Source organism: Bombus huntii, chromosome 3 (assembly GCF_024542735.1).
Source record: "Bombus huntii isolate Logan2020A chromosome 3, iyBomHunt1.1, whole genome shotgun sequence".
In the NCBI taxonomy this organism is placed as follows: domain Eukaryota; kingdom Metazoa; phylum Arthropoda; class Insecta; order Hymenoptera; family Apidae; genus Bombus; species Bombus huntii.
In genome coordinates, this window is record NC_066240.1 from 15,620,666 (window position 1) to 15,635,619 (window position 14,954).

General features: G+C 39.5%; 1 protein-coding gene across 2 annotated transcripts in view; it reads left to right on the forward strand.

The window, feature by feature from the left end:
• The window catches only part of LOC126864179 (transcriptional regulator Myc-2-like), a 214,771-nt gene that overhangs the window by 55,067 nt on the left and 144,750 nt on the right, over positions 1–14,954 (forward strand). For both annotated transcript variants that reach the window (XR_007689085.1, XR_007689086.1), the window contains exon 3: positions 10,859–11,057. The gene's annotated coding sequence lies outside the window, so the exon portion shown is untranslated. The remainder of the gene's footprint in view (positions 1–10,858; positions 11,058–14,954) is intronic.

Consider the following 14,954-nt stretch of genomic DNA (forward strand, 5'->3'; position numbering starts at 1 on the left):
CGAGACCGATCCTTCCTGAAGAATTTACGCGGAAAATCAGAGCGACGTGTTGTAAGTAGTCGATCTGTGTGGTTATTGTTAAACAAGGAACTGACGGATAAACGTGTCGAAGAAAGGTTTGACGCAAGCTTGGTACTGTCGATCTATAGCATTTCTAGAAATTTTAATTAGGTTTACGAGATAATATTACGAATCAAATGATAACCAGATCGAAAGATTTGCGGCATTAAGTAAACAATGCCAATATTTGAATTATATTTATTGCAGTGGTGTTTTAGATTAGATATTCTTTGTATTATCCTTCTTTTTCGTAATTAATTATTTCCACCCTATCGATCAAAGATTGGAAATTTGCATAGAAAATATAAATTACTCGGATAAAATGCGAGGAAGAAATTGATCGACTTGAAATACTTTCTTCTATTTCGAAACTCAATGAAAAGTTAATCCTTTTATCAAATCGGTTCATTCATCGATGTTCGGGATTGAGGTGACATTTTCTTACTAACACGACTAAATCCGATTAACTTTTAGCGTTAAAGTCAATATAGAAGGCATTACTACAAATCGAAAAGGAAATTAAGAGGAGAGGACACTTGAGCGGTCGCCAAAGAAAGAAAATTGAAGGAAGAAAAGGCGGAAAGGCAAGAGAGGGTAAAAACTAGAAGGGAGGAAGATCCTCTCGCAGATAGCTAATGTCTTTGGTCAGCATTTAGTGGCATAGTGTATCGAGCAAAGAATTGGCATCGCCGATACAGCTAGAAAATTCTCATTTCGAGCTGACTTCTCAGATAACAACTGCATCTGCGTCATTACTTTTCGAAGCACATTAAGGTTTCCTTTTACGTTTCTGACCAAAATCTTCGCTCATTTAAGACGCGATTTAAAAACTTGTTGCAATTATAAATAAAAAATAATTAAGAAGAATTTTGTATATTCGCTCTTTTTCTTCCTTATTCCAATATTTATTTAATTATACCTGTTTTCAATTCACATGGCCATTTATTTGTAATTGGCAGGACATAATTAATCTTCTCAAAGATCGACAGGAGAACCATATATTTGGCTAGTTTGTATAGGAATGACTTGCGGATTTCTGATTAATCCGTATAAAAACATAATTCTAATAATATCTATCAAAAATTATTGTTCTCCCAATAATAATCGATCCACCTACAAAATTAATCAGAAACGAGTCTTATGAATTACAAATGATCTTTTATTGAACAACGATAAACCCATCGTTGGTTTTGAATTTATTAAACATCAGTACTCATCAATCGAATATGATCATTTCCTCCGCAATAATCGATCCACCAAATTACCAAACGTAATCAGAAACAAACTAAATCATTTCATTAACATCCACACAAAATTCCCACATCGTCAGAAGTAAATTAAAAGAAATATCGATCGTCGATGATAAGAGGATTCAAGACATAAAACGAAGCACACTCTGAATGGAGCTCGTCCATCGGCGGCTAATGCCATACGTTGAACGTTTAACGACGAAACGCAACGATAGGTTGAGTAGGAACACCAGGCAAACTCTCGTTGCTTCTCGAGATAACGGGCATCGGCCGAGAGATAGAAGATTGCTTGTGTATATTCCGCGTGTGTTGGCCACACGTGTGTCCACTCGGGGGTGGTGTCTTCGGGAACGAAGCAAGAGGGTGAAGCAAAGAAAAAGAGAGAGGGAGCATATTGCTTCGGAGTAATCCTACTTGATCGCGGTTTTCGGTTTCTCCTGCGCGCGCGCGCGTGCACTCGTAGCCAAACACCCGTGTCTCCAGCGTGTACACGTATAGAATCGCAGCTCCAGTTCGATGTGTTCATCTTATAGACGGGACTAATACTCGTGCGTGAGAGCCCGGAGGATTACTGCCTTTAGGAGCCGCCCTGGCCCGTCTCTCCGCCCCTGCGCGCTGCCTCGCGAACGATGAACGAAGGACGAGGAGTCTTTAAATACCCTCGGGATGCGAGCGTCCAGGACGCCGAGAACGTGTCTTGACGACAAAAAATATAATTTCGTCCGAACAGCCCCTGCCTCTGACCTCGCCGTCATCCTCTTCACCCTTTTCCTCCGGCTCGCTGGATCGAGGATTAGACCAGTTCGACTAAAGCTCGATCCTCGTGTACATGTAACTATTGTAGACTCACAGAAACTTCAAACACGATAAGGCAGATTTCTCTGTTTTATCAATTATTCTTGTAGAAGTCATTACGTACGTTATAAATGGTCGTGAAATTGGTTCAGATGTATTGACCGTTTCAAGGAGCTGATTTCAATTGGAGTAGGGTCTATGACGAATCGAAGTAAAGATTTATTAGAATTTATGCGCGAAGTACTCGATGAAATTGTGAATTACGAGATCCAAAAAGGAGTTTTTTACTCTTGGCGTGCATTTTTCAGCACAGTATCTTGTATTATAAACATACACGAATATAATCCGTGTCATTGTAATCAACCATAATTAAAAATCATAATTTTCTTACTTAAAAGTAATTATCGTGATTTCATTATTGACGACCCTAACAGTCGTTTAAATCCCAATACCTTGGAAAATGTATATATATACTATTTGCTAGTATTAGCTATACCTTTGCCTTGATCTAACGAGTAATTATAATTAAAGGCACATAACAAAGAGTAAGTTACAACTAAAAAAAGAATATAATTGTATAAAATGTTTCATATGTGTCTTCTATATGTTTTATACCGTTTCGGCGTATAACGAATCGAGTTTAAATTCGATGGTGGCGTATTTAGGATCGATCTTCGGCTTTTAAGTGCTCGTCCGTGCCTGTTCATCGAGAATCCTCTGTTCCGGTAGGCCATGCGAATGATTAGTCGATTTAATGAAATAATCCCCTTTGATCGACCTCCTTCTCTGACCTTCCCACCCCCCTTTGGCCTTCCTTCGGGATGCCCTGGCATCCTCAAAGGGAAACACTTGAACCAGAACGTTTTAATTGCGAGGCCCGCAGCGATCTCATTGTTTCCGCTTGGCCTGTGAGTGCTGCACCGCGATAGAGGATAGGGAAATACGAGGAAAATACTTCTTAAAAACTTAGCGAAGAATCAAGAGGGGCGATAGCTCCTTTGATTGCACAAGAGTAGAAAGGTGTACATATATATCCGTCCTCTTGTACTTCTCCCCTTACTTGGTCTACTTTTTAATCATTTAACTTTCTCTCGTTCGAAAGACTCCCGTTTCCCTCCTCACCACGAGGTTCATTTTTAATCGATAAATTTAATGTAGGTCGCTTGACATTTTTGCCCGATGGAAATTCTGCTCATAAATATGTAAATTAAGAAACCGTAAATTTGGAAATAAGGCTGGTTAGTGGGGAAGTTACGCAGTGTAGATAACATCATTGGCAAGCGTGAAGCACTTTGTCATCGTTGAAAAGATATTACTGGTACTGTATAATGTTACGAAATTAACACTTTTAAGAAACTAAACACAATTTTGTAAACGTTCCAACGAGGGATAATCGAGGCAAGAGACATTTAACGTTATTGTTCCAAGAGGCCATTATTTTATGAATGCTACGTTCGTAGCTAAAATTATATAGTAGTGGTCTCCCAACCACTAAAGAGGAAGAGCAAGGAAAATGTAAATGTAAAGCTAACGTAAAAGCTGATCGAAGGATGAAACGAAAGAGGCAAAACAATATTCTGTAGAAGTTTGACGTGTAACAATGGATCCGTTTAAACGTAAAAGATCGAAGATTGTTAAGAAAATACGAGTATCATTGTAACAAAAAACAAATGAAAAATTACAATATCACTGCCATATTGAATAATCAGAGCAAAATACTTCATACTCTAGTTACGGATATGAAAAGAAAGTCGATATTCCTTCGATCGTACATCGTCCAATAAAGTACGATTGCTCTAAAAATTTCAACGGATGACGATGGCACATTAAAAAATACGCACAAGGTACATGGAAAAAGAGAATACGTGAATAGGAGAAATATTAATAATTATGTTAATGTGGTGATGCAGGGTTCAAGCGAAAGACGTCGAAGGGAAGGGGTGGCCCTCGACGTCAGAATATCTCCTTAGTTCCCTCCGATGGGGCTGGCTTCACGGGGGTGTGTGGGGGTGGGGATGGACCTTCGCGTATTTTTATCAATATCTCGCGAGTTGCGCCTGCGCACCATCCAGCATCCCTTCCGACGAACCCTCGAGGTCCACACGTAGAAACAGTTGGAGAAAGGGAGAAAGCCAAATGCGACTGCCAGAAGAGAGGAGAAAGATGAAAAGAGGAAAAAGGGAGGAGAAAAAGGGAGAAGAAAAATGTACGATGGTGTGTGCCACGGCAGCGTGCATGCGTGACCGTTCCTAATGAATGTGTGCACCATGAGAATGTCGGTGTGTTGGTTGTGTAGCGTGGAGGCGCCTAAGGACCCCCAGGACAAAATGGAACCCGCTTATACTCCGTTGCTGCTGCAAAGTGCATCCTTTTCCAGAATTCCCTTTCTTTCTTCCCTCCTGTCCCGTTTCTTTTCTTACCAGTCCTCCTCTTCGTCTTCTTTCTCTTGTTTCTCCCTCGTTTCTACTCTCTGTTTCTTCTCTGAAATCCGTCTCAGGGGTCAGATATTCCCTCATGCGGATGCAAAATCAACGGAGCTTCTTGAGATAATTGCTATGGTGAATACTCGGTCGTACCTCAACCAGGTCATTTTCCAGACGGAACAGTGTTCCTTTAGAATTTCTTCGAGTTTTTGTAATTTCAAGCTTCGTAACTAATTTTGAATGAATATCTTGTACAGCGACGAATGGATGTTTACACCATCATGTGAACTTCACTGTGAATTTAAATTACGATTTTTCCTGTCTTCTTCCACTTATCCTTTCGCTTGCCCAGCAGGTATTTCCTCATGCGAATGCAAAGTCGCTGAAGCTTTCCAGGATAATTGCTGCTACGGGACTCGATGCCAAACATGAATATATTTCGACTACTTGAAGAAAGGTTTTTCTCCTAGCCAAGAGGCTACACGTAGTAATCTTTCCTTTTGAATCGTTCCTTAGAATAGATCTTGTTCGTTACCGTTCATGAATATACTTTCACGGTAAGGAAATTGAAATATTCGAGAAATATTTGCAAAAATAATAATTCTATATTTAGCGTGTTACAGAGATTTGCTAAAATTTTTGTAAGGAATAAATAAATTAGATTCATCGAACTTATTGTTAGTATAAAAATGATCATATCATTCGATGTTTATCAAACGTTCGAAATGAATATTTCACACGATAGACGGTGAAAGGTTCTCGATTTAAGAGTAGTTTTCATTAGATGAATATTATTTAAGATCAGTCCGAATTGTTTATTCAACGTTTAAAACAATAATATAGAACGTATGCTTTTTTATCCATCATTGGTTACCTTGTTTTATTCACCCCACACGGGATGGGCTGTTCGACTCCTTAATTATGAATCACTGACGTTATTTACTTTTATTTATCGTGATACAATTCCGCTTGATTTATCTGTTCGAAAGTTACGTCTATTATTCCAGTTTTTGTGCTCCGCTTGAGATCTATTATTTGCCCGTGACAATCTGCTTTCTCTTCTCTTTTTTCGAGCGTTTCAGACTTTTTCCGACCGCGAGACATATGTGCTTAGGACTTTCAGTGAAATAATTCACGAGTCCTTCTTCCAAATCAATAGCCCATAAATATTCGCGTAACTGCGACCACGTTGCATTCATGGATTCATCGAATTATGGACACGAGTTGCAAATAAATTCCTCTTATGTACGATCCTACGATAGATTATTTTTAGAGAATTCTAAATACATTCTAGAAAATCCATTATTTTAATAAGTCTTGTCATCCCGTTACGAACGACAAACAAGTACTATATCGTAGCTTAATAGTTATCAATCTTCGATAAAATCTGTCGCTAAGTAATCTTTAAGTAAATTTTCTTTCGCCTTTATCTTTATCAATATCTTGTTTTAATCCCATTAAATTCGACAACCTTATATATCTCTTTAATAATTGAGAACATAATGAATTTCCATATTTTTAGTTGTATTTAACACACCTATCTTCTAATCCTGTCAAATAATACACAGACTTTTCTCTTTTCGCGAAATGACAGGGAATTATTTGAGTATATTTCGTACAAGATCTCGGTTGCTTTCTCCGCGAATCTTCAAGTTCTCTTACATTCTCCGTCAATGACTTTCGATTCTTCTCTTTTCCTTCAATTCGTTTTACGTTCTTTTCTCCGCGACCGAGTCTTTCTTGTCCAGTCATGCGTTTACTCGTACGAACGCAAGCCTCCTCTTTCTCCGGAATCATCATTTCTATCAATGGCTTCGCTCGCATTCGTCCCGTCGCCCGTAATGGCCATTCGCATAAGCAAAACTCCTCAACTGCGTGCGTTTCGTTCGAACAAAAACCATCAGCTGCGGCAAGAGCCCCACGTTATTAACTCCATTATCCACATGGAAAAAACTCCGATTCGCCGTACCTGTCCGCGGCAAACCAGCCATAAACACCTCCCCTAATTACCATTAACCCAATGAAATTGTCTTGATTCCCTACAGCACGGGTAGATCCCGTGGAAATTGCTTTTCCTCTCGGATAATATAACGCGGCTATCATCAAGCATGTACTTATACATCGTGCTCTTCCTCGCCTCTCCCCCCTTCCATTTCTTCGTTCTCTCTCTCTCTCTCTCTCTCTCTCTCTCTCTCTCTCTATTTTTCAACTAGATCTTCTTCGGCGTTGCCACTCGTCGCTCGCAGAGAGATAGATATTATTTCCAACATCGTGGCATGGCCAGGGATGAGCAGCGAGAAGGAGAGGGTTGCCAAGAGGGTGGCTTGGGTGTTTTGCAGCGCGAAATACCCTCCATTACACCGTGGGCGTCGTATATAAGAGATTATTTTTCTTTTCTCTCGCCTGACGCTACCCACCATCCCCCTCTACTCTTTTCTTCTTCGTGTTTACCTTTCCTTCTTTCTCTTTTCCATCTTTTTCTTCTGGAGGCCACGTCGACGTGCCAGCAAGTCTCTGAGAGCGTATCGAGGGGGATGAGTGTTGCAGGGGGTAACGTCCAGAAAAGCTCCGACTTACTCCGCGCTCCTTCTTCTTCTTCTTCTTCCCCTTTCTACTTTCCTCCTTTCTACACCCGTCCGTGTCTTCTGTATTCTTCGACCTCCTTTTTCTTTTTGAGAAATTACAGAAAATTAGTTCCATGACGAGGTCGCTTCGTTATCCGACTCATCTTGTCGCAAGCGGTTGAGAGACACAGAGAGAGAAAGAGAGAGAGATAGAGGAGGGTGGTGGAAAGGAAGATAGACGTGGGGTGAGAGTATAAACGACAAACGAGTTCACGACTCGTTCGCGAATGTTTTAATCTCGGGGGAACCCGGACCAAGGAAAAAAGCATTTTCTTTTTAATGGAAGACCAGAAAGACAGAAAGTAAGGGAGCAGAGACGGCGAATCTCTCTAACTTTCGACGACCGAATTTTTCGCTTCGTTTCAGCCTTTCTGACGTGTATAGAAATTAGACGTTCCTTGAATATATTTGTTGTAATTAACGTTACTAGAAGGTGATTGAATATTTGGCGTATCTCTGAGAAAGAACGATTTTGGCGGAAATTTTAACTACGTAAGAGAGACAGACTTCGAGGAAAGGACAAAAGATTTATTTAAGAGAAACGTCGACTATGCGAATTGTCATCAAACGATGATCTTCTTTGAGCGACATTAGAAGTCGTAGAAAACCATGAATTCGTTAAACTTTCTAGATGATATACTACAAAAGCAAGAAAGTCAAATCCTTATATCATATTCTTGGTATATTAGATCCTTACATCCGTATAAAACTTTTGTAGTTACAATTTTACCTATACTTGCACGATAGTACTTTTAAACTCGTTTCAAACTTTAGCGTACCCTTCTACATAAATTAATAAGAGTAAAAAAGATATTAAACATACCAACCATTGTACCAGTGTCATTTGTCAAACTGCGATCGATGTAACTTTCCACACACTATTCGCACTTATTCTGCCGATCATTCGATGAACACTACCTGTTACCTAGTAACATTTATATTACAAACTGGCAAGATCTCTCACGACTAACGCAAGAAGCGTACAGTTTGATACGAACCGAATCGAGAACAAGTTTTCCAAATGCTCACCGTACCGAAGTGAGCCAGGTGAGTGACTGGCTGACTGAAAAATTTTGCTTTCCTAGCCACGGGGGTACAGATGCTGGTCTATAAAAAACGATCTCCACCCCAGGCACGGGTACCCTCGGAATAAAAAAAAATGCTCCCCCCTCAGGAAAACCCTTGTATAAAAACCGAAGGGGGTCACTCACCTACCCAACCTGGGTAGCGAGGGGACTGAGATGTTCACGAAATTTTTCGAGCTGCGCATATCGTCCTGGCATCTACTAAAATAATTTAATAACACTATAAATTCGATTCTGCAAATTTTTTATGACGGGACAATAATTTGTACGATTTCGTTATAATATAGATTACTATCGCTAGTTTAAGGAAACTTCTTCGATGCATACATGTTAATATTTCGCTTCGAAGTTTTGTTCCTAAGCAAAAGGTCTGGTAAAGTGAAAGTAATTTATTTCGTATTTCATTTTAAGAGGTTAGAAGATATCGAAAGGTTAGAAGATCGTACAATAATATAATAAATGCCTCGTATTTTTGTTAATAATATTTCCTTTTTAAAACTATCGCGCATATATATTGTTATTATTATTAATTTCTTCGAAAAAATTTGTATATTATAGAAATAATAACTTTTGAAAAACTTATTGCTACCCCATACACGATGTATACACTAAAAGTAGTTCAGATTGCGATTCTTTTATAAGTCTTTGTCTCTATCGAATCCAAATTTATAAACAGAGAAAGCTTATAAAGTTATTTAACACTTTAAAAGCACGAAACAAGCGTGAATATGAATTTTTTAAGAGCGTAAATAATCGTTAATTTAGACAGTAATAAATAATATTTACGTGGCATTAACCCAGAAACGCTTTGTCTTCGAACGCAATGGACACGATAAAAAGTTTTTTTCAATCGTGGGGCCTGCTTCCTGTCCCATTCTACGATCGTGGGGACATAAAAATTTCGGGGGTACTCAGAGAAGCGCGTGCCCCAGGTTTTTTTTTCATTCTCACGTCGCTACTACCCCCACAGAATTTACAGAGCCCTATGCTGTCCGTCATCAAACACTCGTTATTCCTGTCCATCCGGGATTACGGGATTTCCAGGATATTTTTTTCCACGAAAAAGTCTTATATCCAAGTGTATCACGATAGGATTACACGAGCGGCGCACCAGAAAATGACCACCATCCGTATAATCTCCCAAAGAAAAAATTAGTGACCGTGGTAATCGCACTCGAGATCGTCCATTTACCTATCGGTCATCGTCATCTCTCGTACTACGAACAAAAGCTGGAAAAGCGGTTACATTCGTTGGTTTCTTCGATTTATCGCCCGTTCGTAGTTTCAACTTTTGTCTATTCCGTCTATCCAAGTACTAGATTCTTTTTTTGTTTCAATTCTACGTGAGTAAGGAACGAATAAGGTAGGAGATGAATTTATGCGAAACAGTTTGTGTTATTGGAATAATCGTTATCGCGTTAATTCATATCAGGATAGAAATTTTTATCTCTACTATCTACACTGTTGTAAAAGGAAAAAATTTCTCTTTCGTCTGTTATCGGGATATGCAGGAGTCACATTTCCACCGTTTGTAAAAGAGGAGACCCTTTGAAAGAAAACGACCGATTCGATGAGGTGTTCGTGAATGGCACGGTTCCTGATCGTGTACGCGCAGCCGATCAATTTCGGGAAATTTTTTTGCGAAAATAACGGTGTTCCATCGACAGAGGAAAGAGTATGAAAAAAATGAGAAACATCTGTCGATCCTCGATGTCTATCGAACGGTTCGTCCTATTTCGTTGAATACCAATATTCTTGCCTACATACGAAGGAATCGGGGGACAATGATAGAACCATGTTGTTGCTTGAAATATTATTTAAATTTGTTAAGTTAATCATATTCGTAAATTGTTGGTAAGAACGGAAATCTATCAACGATTAGTGTAAACGAAGAGATTTTAATTCATTTTGTAGGTTCAATTTATCGTAAGTAAGAATAACGGGAATAAAGGAAAATTGTTTAATTATTTCAAAGAAATATACGTTCCAGAAATATTTCTATTTCTATTTCTACTAAGATTAAAATCGTTTTGATCAATAATAATTCAACGTCTAACCAGTTAGTATTTGCAGTTAACGGTACAGAATAGTTTCAAAATAATTCATAAATCGTTTCTGAAAAAATACTGATATCAAAATTGGTACAACTAATTTTGATTACGTACGAAGAATATTCGTTATTTATTGACGCAATGTAACTTCATGCACTGAAAAACCAAACACGCAGCCAACTGCATAATTTGCTCTAGAAAAAGCAACATCCCCACATACATACTTGAAATATTAGTTACGCGTGCAATAAAGCATTTCCATAAATGACTATCACAGCAAAGACGATAATACTCGTATCGTATATCGTGAACGATACTATCTGGTGGAAACGAACAATTTTCATGATCGAAACGAGGCGATCCGGTCGGGGCAGCGTGTGAAAAAAAAGAAGAAAAAACTATTAGTTCCGGGCTGTGAGGGGGAGTGCATGGGGTGCTTTTTTATACGCGAGAGTGAAGAGTTTCGAAGGAGAGAGGGAGAGAATGGACCTCCCTCGTAAGGCTTCACCCTCGAAGGACCTCGCGTTGCCTTCCACGCTCATTTCATAAATTCTAATTTATCGTCCGCAGAAAATTGGATCCGACTAATCCCGACGATCGATGCTCGACTACGTCCACGTATCCAGAACGAACCACGTCGATGCGAATGATGCACGGTTCTATCGAACCACCTGAATGGGAGGAGACGTTCGATTGTTTCCCGTCACGATTAATTTCAAATAGAATTAGAAAGGATTCTAGCGTTCTGCGGATGAAGATTATTCGAAAGGTGAGTCGACTGTTGTGTAATTTCTTTAAAAGTATGTGAGAGACTTGTGCGTATATTATACGTAGTCATGCTTCAAATGTGCGTGTTCTCTTCTGCAACACTGTGGCTAATGATCTTTAATATCTACCTAAATATATTATACATAAAGTAAAATAATTAATGCGATACGATAAAAGCAAAGAAATATATGCAATCGTGTTTCTGTCTTAGTAAAGGTAAGCATTATTATTGCCAGAAACATACGCTTGCAAGTTATCAGTAATAGCAAAATCAACAAATTTGATATCAGTCGGTTTGATATTGTAGTTACAGTATTAAGATAAAATGTTCCTATTAGAAATCAATAAGTATCGGTAGCTCGTTACGAGTTCTCAGAAACAAAACGTGCCTTATTCGAATCAAATGGCACTGTAAGAGAGTTATAAGTCGCTGATCAAATTTTTCAATCTATTAGAAGCTCTAAAGCAGACGAAGAAATTTATCTATTAAACCAACATTAGCTAGTAAATAAATGAAAATAACATGTGAATAACGAAGCGAATAGTTTAGAGTAAAATTTCCGAAAAATCCCTTTCGATCCTGTCAATAGGTTTTTCTTCTGTCCAGTATCAACAACGAACGCAGACAATATCAGACGCATAAAGCTGCGTCGGTTCATTAATTTTTCCCAGTTTACAACCACTGAGACGTGTATCTATAAAATCACAAACGACGTCTGAAGTTAATAAATTACAAAACTAATAGGTTTAAAACTACCATCTCGCCAAATATCATAATTCATGACGCCCTAATTATCTCTTTCGAATTCGAGAAACCCTTTCGAACTCGTACCAGCGTGACGATGTTGAAGATATTTAACGCGTGTCCTTCGATTAGTCGCTCTCCCTTTCTTCTAACATCTAGCAACGTTTTTTCTTTCTCTATTTTTTTTTTTTTTTTTTTTATCATCTCATGCCGAGAGACAACCGCGTGTTTTTCTGCGCCGGCCAATTTTCGGGTGTGCAAACACGGTCCATTGTCATGGCGCACGCGCCCTTACCTCGATCTCTTCCTCTCTCTTCTCTCTGAACGGATAACACGGCAACCCCTTTCTCCCCCTCTCTTTCTCGCTTGAGCCACCCCGTTTCCAGCTCCCTCGATCCTGCTCGCATTCTACGACGGATTTAAATATGCAAAACGACTTTTTTCTTCGCCACCGCGGCTCCTTCCCTTGTTTGGTCCACCGCGCCCACATAATTACCGGGTGGCAGGAAAATAACGCGCAAAAAACGATAGACGAGAAGACAGACCGGGCGAGGTACGAGCCTAAAGGAAAAAAAACAACGAGCGAAAAAAAGGCGATATCGCAATTAGACTGGTTACAAGGGTGCATGGTATCCCACAGCGTGGCGAAAGGGGTGGTATGCCGCTATTGTAAACTTCGCATTATGCTCGTGCGTCACTATGCTCCCGGAGGTTAATGGATGTAGACACTCGATGCGCTACTTTCTCCTTTTTATTTCGTTTTTTTTTTCTTTTTCGTCAGTGAAGGAACGTGACAGAGTTTTCGTTAAATATTAGGTCATTTTGCAAGTTCTCATAGTTCGAGGCTGTTCGTTTTAAAGGAACGGAGGAACTTTATATCCTTATCGAAATTAAACATTTTTATTTAAAATAATTTCTATTATGTTCGATTTTTATCGATGTATTACGAGAACATTGATACGTTTACTGCTGATTGAATTTTTGCTATTCATATTCTATGCTAGCAAAATCTTTACCCAGTAAGATTTTAACAAATCCTCAAATTTCTTCAATTTTTAATAAAATTTTTAAAGTAAGATTTCGCTCATACCTCGTACTTCGTCGTATGGTCGTTGTCGAGTAGTTCGTTCTATGATGCACTATATCAGATATGTATGACGTTTTCTCCAAGCTAATAGAAAATAAATATTACCACATAGCAGAGCTCCCCATCGTCAATATTATCCTCAGTTAGCAATAAGCTTCGAAAAAAAATTAAGATCTAAACGCGTTACCTCTAACCAGTAATACGATATTTAAGATTTATATTCATTCGTGCAAAGTGAAAGCCAGGTATGTTAAGGACAGCGTGAGTGATCCATATCCGCCAGATCGAGCCTCGCGAAATCATAAACACAGTCGAACTGGATGTTTTTATTGGTCCATTAATGCGTGGCCCTTGTCGCGCGATTACTCTCGAGGAAACGCAATTCGTATCGGTAAGACTTTCGAGTGGTCGGCTGGAGGAGCGGACCGTGCAAGGAATTAATGTACAGGGTGTGTCGGACGGATTAGTCTCATTATTATTCCCGAGCAGCCACGGTACCGTGGTGAGGAAAAAAGAAAGAGGAAGAACAAAACCGTCGGAAGATTAACGAGCGACGAACCCTTATGAGCCAGCTCGACGCCTCGAAAATCACAGAGAGACAGAAGTGAAAAGCCACGATACGACAGACAGGGACAGACTGAGAGAAAACGAAACCGCTGGAAAAAATAAGATGAATCGCGAAAAGGTACTGGATATCGCAATTAAACAGGCCGCCAACCCTACAAATTGGGGGTTGAATTTTTTTTTAGGACCTTCGCCAGGGGTTGCTCGAGCCCTTAAAACATCGTGGACCGATCGTGACAAGGGATGGCGGGGTAAGCACCGACAGGGGGGCGAACTCGCGGTACGGAAAAAATCCATAGGGGTCCCTGCCTCCTCTTTCCATCTCTCTCGCGTTGTCGACTTTCGAGCTGAAAAAAAAAGAGAAACGATCACCGGTACGGGTAGTGTGAAAGTTGAGGGGTGGTGGGGTTTACAGCTCGACGGGGAAAGAAAATTCTGTAAGGGTGGTACTGATGGCGGTGGCGGTCGCGCTAAAGGCAAAACAACAGCCAAGCGACATTCTTGGACGCCTTCGAAAACATGGCCGTGCTGGCGAGTGCTGGAGAGCCCAGTCAGAAACGATTTCATCGTTCCAAGCTCAAATTCGATGTATTTAACGCGATGAAAGAGGAAATAAGATGTTACGATTGTTAAAATTTCTCGAACACGATGTGAATCCGTCTATCTTTTTATTGGATTATTGGAAGTCGTTTATCGTGTACAATGATTCGTGCAGATCGATTGATATCGATTTGCAATTGCCGAATAATATTTACAACAGTATATGGTAAATAGTAACATCTTGATATTGATTTCTTGCAACTAAATAGTCGAATTATTTATTCGTATTGAAAATGAAAAGTTTCTACAAGATAGTTCCAAAATATCGAATATACTCGATTATTTAAATTCACTGTGAAACGTATAATACAGTTAAGGAAAAGGAATTTCGATCGCGAGCGTATTACGGAATACATAATACGATCGCCTCGTATGATAATCTTTTCTCCTTCGAGTATTTGAATGCATATACTGTCCGAGAAATATATGTTAAATATTCTACAATGATTGATGGAAAAATCAACGATGCGATCCTTTAAACCTTTTTTTTTTTTCATCCAACGTGCGCGAAATAAGAATTCAAAGCTCGGATCGAAGTTACCCCACAAAATTCAACGATAAACACGCTCAAAAAATGTTCGATACCACGATACGAATGATAAACGAACGCGTGATCCTTCGTTAAACATTTAAACGAGCCGATAATTAAAAATTTATCTGTGAAATAGGCCGCATTTATAATGGGAGAAAAAATCCATAGAGACCGGCCGCGCCCATCATATATAATAGACGATCTTCCCTTCCCATCTACCTTCTCATCTCATCTCGTCCGTTCGTCTAACCTCCACCTCTTCCTCCCCTCCCTCCGTCCACCTTGAGCTTCCGCCCACCGACTCCAACCCACTTTCAATCAATATTTAAAGAATTGCGCCTTAATAACCGCCGTGGCGTCGCGTAATGGC